General features: G+C 37.7%; 1 non-coding gene across 1 annotated transcript; it reads left to right on the top strand.

Moving 5' to 3' along the window:
* Positions 1–3,597: 3,597 nt before the first annotated feature.
* On the top strand, positions 3,598–3,704 carry LOC130953960 (small nucleolar RNA R71). The gene has a single exon (XR_009076119.1). It is a non-coding gene; the product is annotated as a small nucleolar RNA R71 (small nucleolar RNA).
* Positions 3,705–6,000: the final 2,296 nt, after the last annotated feature.

Here is a 6,000-nt window from a genome sequence, read left to right as displayed (position 1 = left end):
TTGAGGCATCTAAGGGAATTCTTGATGATGAGCTTCCTCGTGCGTCTCTTGAGATCCATGAATAGGCTCTCTTGTTTGCTCCATCCTCTTCGTAGTGATGGGCTTGTCCTCTTCAATGAGGATGTCTCCTTCTATGACAACTCCAGCTAAGTAGCATAGATGGAAAATGAGATGAGGAAAAGCTAGCCTTGCCAAGGTGGAGGGCTTTTTGGCTACTTTGTAGAGTTCTAGAGAGATGACTTCATGAACTTCTACTTCCTCTCTAATCATGATGCTATGGATCATGATGGCCCGATCCACAGTTACTTCGAATCGGTTGCTAGTGGGGATGATGGAGCGTTGAATGAACTTCAACCATCCTCTAGCCACAGGCTTAAGGTCCAGTCTTCTCAATTGAACCGGCTTGCCTTTTGAGTATCTTTTCCATTAAGCTCCTTCCACACATATGTCCATGAGGACTTGGTCCAACCTTTGGTCAAAGTTGACCCTTCTAGTGTAGGGGCGTGCATCTTCTTGCATCATAGGCAAGTTGAATGCCAACCTTACATTTTTCAGACTGAAATCTAAGCATTTCCCCCGAACCATTGTAAGCCAATTCTTTGGGTTTGGGTTCATGCTTTGATCATAGTTCCTAGATCCATACATTGGCATAGAACTCTTGAACTATTAAGATTCTGACTTGTTGAATGGGGTTGGTAAGAACTTCCCAACCTCTTCTTTGGATCTCATGTCGGATCTCCGGATACTTATTTTTCTTGAGCATGAAAGGGACCTCAGGGATCACCTTTTTCTTGGCCACAACTTCATAGAAGAAGTCTTGATGGGCTTTTGAGATGAATCTCTCCATCTCCCATGACTCGGAGGTGGAAGCTTTTGTCTTCCCTTTTCTCTTTCTAGAGGTTTCTCCGGCCTTAGGTGCCATCAATGGTTATGAAAAAACAAAAAAAGATATGCTTTTACCACACCAAACTTAGAATGTTACTCACCCTCGAGCAAAAGAAGAAAGAATATAAGAAGAAGAAGAAGAAGATATGGAGGAGAGGGAGAGAGATGTGTATTCGGCCAAGAGGGAGAAGAGAGGGTTGTGTTGTGTGAAAATGAAGAAGTGTGGAAGGGTTTATATAGTGGAGGGAGAGGGATTAGGGTTTGGTCATTTAGGGTGAGTTTGGGTGGGAAAGAGATTTTGAATTTAAAGGTAGGTGGGGTTTATGGGGAAGAGTGGATGGATGTGAGTGGTGAAGAGGTGATGGGAAAAAGAGATTGAGGTGATTGATGAAGGGTGCATAGGGAAGAGTGTTATTGGATTGGGTGAAGAAGAGAGAAGGTGAGTTGAGGTAGGTGGAGATCTTATGGGGTCCACAGATCCTGAGGTGATTCTATGGGGTCCACAGATCCTGAGGTATCAAGGATTTATCATCCCTGCACCAATTAGGCATGTAAAATGCTCTCTGCATGCAATCCTGGCGTTTAACACCATACTGAAGCTTGTTTCTGGCGTTAAACGCCAAAATGTAGCATGTTTCTGGCGTTTAACGCCAGCCTGATGCTTGTTGCTGGCGTTTAACGCCAGCTTGCCTCAGGGTGCAATCCTGGCATTTAAACGCTAGACTGCTGCTTGTTTCTGGCGTTCAACGCTAGATTCATACTCTGTTCTAGCGTTGAATGCCAGCCAGATGCTCCTTACTGGCGTTTAGACACCAGTAAGCTCTTCCTCCAGTGGGTGCTGTTTTTTCTGCTTTTTTTTAATCTATTTTTAATTTTAGCAATTGTTTTGTGACTCCACATGATCATGAACCTAATAAAACATAAAAGAACAATAAAAATGTAGGTAAATAAAAATTGGGTTGCCTCCCAATAAGCGTTTCTTTAATGTCAATAGCTTGACAGTGAGCTCTTATGGAGCTTCAAAGATGTTCAGAGCATTGTTGGAACCTCCCAACACCAAACTTAGAGTTTGAATGTGGGGGTTCAACACCAAACTTAGAGTTTGGTTGTGGCCTCCCAACACCAAACTTAGAGTTTGATTGTGGGGGATTTATTTGACTCTGTATTGAGAGAAGCTTATCGTGCCTCTTTTCCATGTTTACAGAAGGATAACCTTGAGCTTTAAACACAAGGTAGTTCCCATTCAATTGAAGGACTAACTCTCCTCTGTCAACATCAATCACAGCTCTTGCTGTGGCTAGGAAGGGTCTTCCAAGAATGATGGATTCATTCTCATCCTTCCCAGTGTCTAAGATTATGAAATCAGCAGGGATATAAAGGCCTTTAACCTTTACCAACACGTCCTCTACCAATCCATAAGCTTGTTTTATTGACTTGTCTGCCATCTCTAACGAGATTCTTGCAGCTTGTACCTCAAAGATCCCCAGCTTCTCCATTACAGAGAGTGGTATAAGATTTATACCTGACCCCAGGTCACACAGAGCCTTCTTAAAGGTCATGGTGCCTATGGCACAGGATATCAAGAATTTACCAGGATCTTGTTTCTTTTGAGGTAGAGTTTGCTGAACCCATGTATCTAGTTCACTAATGAGCAAGGGTGGTTCACCTTCCCAAGTCTCATTACCAAACAACTTGGCATTCAGCTTCATGATGGCTCCTAGATATTGAGCAACTTGCTCTTCAGTTACATCTTCATCCTCTTCAGAGGAAGAATAGTTCTCAGAGCTCATGAATGGTAAAAGGAGGTTCAATGGAATCTCTATGGTCTCTAGGTGAGCCTTAAATTCCTTAGGTTCCTCAGTTTGGAACTCCTTTTTATTCAGAGGACATCCTAGGAGGTCTTCCTCACTGGGATTCACGTCCTTCTCCTCCTCTTTGGATTCGGCCATTGTGATTATGTCAATGGCCTTGCACTCTCTTTTTGGATTCTCTTCTGTATTGCTTGGGAGAGTACTAGGAGGGGTTTTAGTGATTTTCTTACTCAACTAGCCCACTTGTGCCTCCAAATTTCTAATGGAGGACCTTGTTTCACTCATGAAACTTAAAGTGGCCTTAGATAGATCAGAGACTATATTTGCTAAGCTAGAGAGACTTTGCTCAGAATTCTCTGTCTGTTGCTGAGAAGATGATGGAAAAGGCTTGCTATTGCTAAGCCTATTTCTTCCACCATTATTAAAGCCTTGTTGAGGCTTTTGTTGATCTTTCCATGAGAAATTTGGATGGTTTCTCCATGAGGAATTATAGGTGTTCACATAGGATTCACCCATGTAATTTACCTCTGCCATTGCAGGGTTCTCAGGATCATAAGCTTCTTCTTCAGAATATGCCTCTTTAGTACTGTTGGATGCATTTTGCCATCCATTCAGACTCTGAGAAATCATGTTGACTTGCTGAGTCAACATTTTGCTCTGAGCCAATATGACATTTAGAGCATCAATTTCAAGAACTCCCCTCTTCTGAGGTGTCCAATTACTCACAGGATTTCTCTCAGAGGTGTACATGAATTGGTTATTAGCAACCACATCAATGAGTTCTTGAGCTTCTGCAGGCGTTTTCTTTAGGTGAATGGATCCACCTGTAAAGTGGTCCAATGACATCTTAGACAATTTAGACAGACCATCATAGAATATATCCAGGATGGTCCATTCAGAAAGCATGTCATAAGGACACTTTTTGGTTAGTTTCTTGTATCTCTCCCAAGCTTTATAGAGGGATTCACCTTCTTTCTGTCTGAAGGTTTGAACATCCACTCTAATCTTACTCAGCTTTTGAGGAGGAAAGAACTTGGCCAAGAAGGCCGTGACCAGCTTATTCCAAGAGTTCAGGCTATCTTTAGGTTGAGAGTCCAACCATACTCTAGCTCTGTCTCTTACAGCAAAAGGGAAAAGCATAAGCCTGTAGACCTCGGGATCAACCCCATTAGTCTTAATAGTATCACAGATCTGTAAGAATTCAGTTAAGAACTGAAAAGGATCTTCTGATGGAAGTCCATGAAACTTGTAGTTCTGTTGCATCAGAGAAAATAACTGAGGCTTTAGCTCAAAGTTGTTTGCTCCAATGGCAGGGATTGAGATGCTTCTTCCATGTAAGTTGGAATTTGGTGCAGTAAAGTCACCAAGCATCTTCCTTGCATTGTTGTTGTTGGGTTCGGCTGCCATATCCTTTTCCTGTTCGAAAATTTCAGTTAGGTCCTCTTCAGAGTACTATGCTTTAGCTGCTCTTAGCTTCCTCTTCAAGGTCCTTTCAGGTTCAGGATCAGCTTCAACAAGAATGCCTTTTTCCTTGTTCCTACTTATATGAAAGAGAAGAAAACAAAGAAAGAAGAGGAATTCTCTATATCGCAGTATAGAGATTCCTTTATGTGAGTAGAAAAAGAGGAGAATAGAGGAAAGAAAAGAAAAATTCGAACACAGAAGAGAGAAGAGGGTTCGAATTTTTGAGATGAAAAGAAGTGTTAGTAAATGAATAAATAAATAGAAGAATATGAGAGGGAGAGAATTTTGAAAATTGTTTTTGAAAAATGGTTAGTGATTTTCGAAAATTAAGAGAAGAAATAGAATTAAAATTAAAAATTTAAAACAATTAGTTAATTAAAAAGAATTTTGAAAAAGAGGAAGGAATTTTCCAAAATTAGAGAGAGAAAAGTAGTTAGGTGATTTTGAAAAAGATAAGAAACAAACAAAAAGTTAATTAGTTAGTTGAAAAAGATTTGAAAATCAATTTTGAAAAGATAAGAAGTTAGAAAAGATTTTTGAAATTGATTTTGAAAAAGATATGATTTGAAAAAGATATTTTGAAAAGATTTGATTTTTAAAATTAAAATTTGATTACTTGACTAACAAGAAACTAAAAGATATGATTCTAGAATTTAAAGATTGAACCTTTCTTAACAAGAAAGTAACAAACTTCGAATTTTTGAATCAATCACATTAATTGTTAGTAAAGTTTTTGAAATTTTGAAATAAAGATAAGAAAAATATTTTGAAAATCAAATAAGAAAAATTTCAAAAAATAATAAGAAAAATGAAAAAGATTTGATTTTTGAAAAAGATTTTGAAAAGATAAGATTTTTAAAATTGAAATCTTGACTTGACTAACAAGAAACAACTAATTTTAAAATATTTTGACTAAGTCAACTCAAAGATTTCGAATTTTTTAGTAAAATAAGGAAAATATATTTTTTATTTTTGAATTTTTAATGAGGAGAGAGAAAAACACAAAAATTGACTCACAACATGAAAATTATGAATCAAAACACATGATGCATGCAAGAACACTTATGAATGTCAAGATGAACACTAAAAACACTTTGAAGATCAAGATGAACATCAAGACTTATTTTTGAAAAATTTTCAAGAAAAGAGAAACATGCAAAACACCAAACTTAGGAATTTTTTATGCTTAGACACTATGAATGCAAAAATGCATATGAAAAACAACAAAAGACACAAAACAAGAAAATATGAAGATCAAACAAGAAGACTTACCAAGAACAACTTGAAGATCATGAAGAACACCATGCATGAATTTTCGAAAAAATGCATAAATTTTAAAAACATGCAATTGACACTAAACTTAAAAATTGACACTAGACTCAAACAAAAAACACAAAATATTTTTTATTTTTATGATTTTATAATTTTTTTGAAATTTTCAAAAATTAATCTTGGAAAAACGCAAACAAATAAAAAAATTTTGAAAGATTTTTGAAAACTTTTTGAAAAGAAAATTACCTAATCTGAGCAACAAGATGAACCGTCAGTTGTCCAAACTCGAACAATCCCCGGCAACGGCGCCAAAAACTTGGGGCGCGTAAATTGTGATCATCAACAATGGCGCCAATAGATTTGGAGCTCTCAAACGTGAATCACACTTTATCACAACTTCGTACAACTAACCAGCAAGTGCACTGGGTCGTCCAAGTAATACCTTACGTGAGTAAGGGTCGATCCCACGGAGATTGTTGGTATGAAGCAAGCTATGGTCATCTTGTAAATCTCAGTTAGGCAGATTCAAATGGTTATAAAGTTTGATAATTTAAAATATAAATAAAAC

Source organism: Arachis stenosperma, chromosome 9 (assembly GCF_014773155.1).
Source record: "Arachis stenosperma cultivar V10309 chromosome 9, arast.V10309.gnm1.PFL2, whole genome shotgun sequence".
Taxonomy (NCBI): domain Eukaryota; kingdom Viridiplantae; phylum Streptophyta; class Magnoliopsida; order Fabales; family Fabaceae; genus Arachis; species Arachis stenosperma.
Note: the sequence above shows the minus strand (reverse complement) of the source record. Positions and strands in the feature narration are given on the sequence as shown.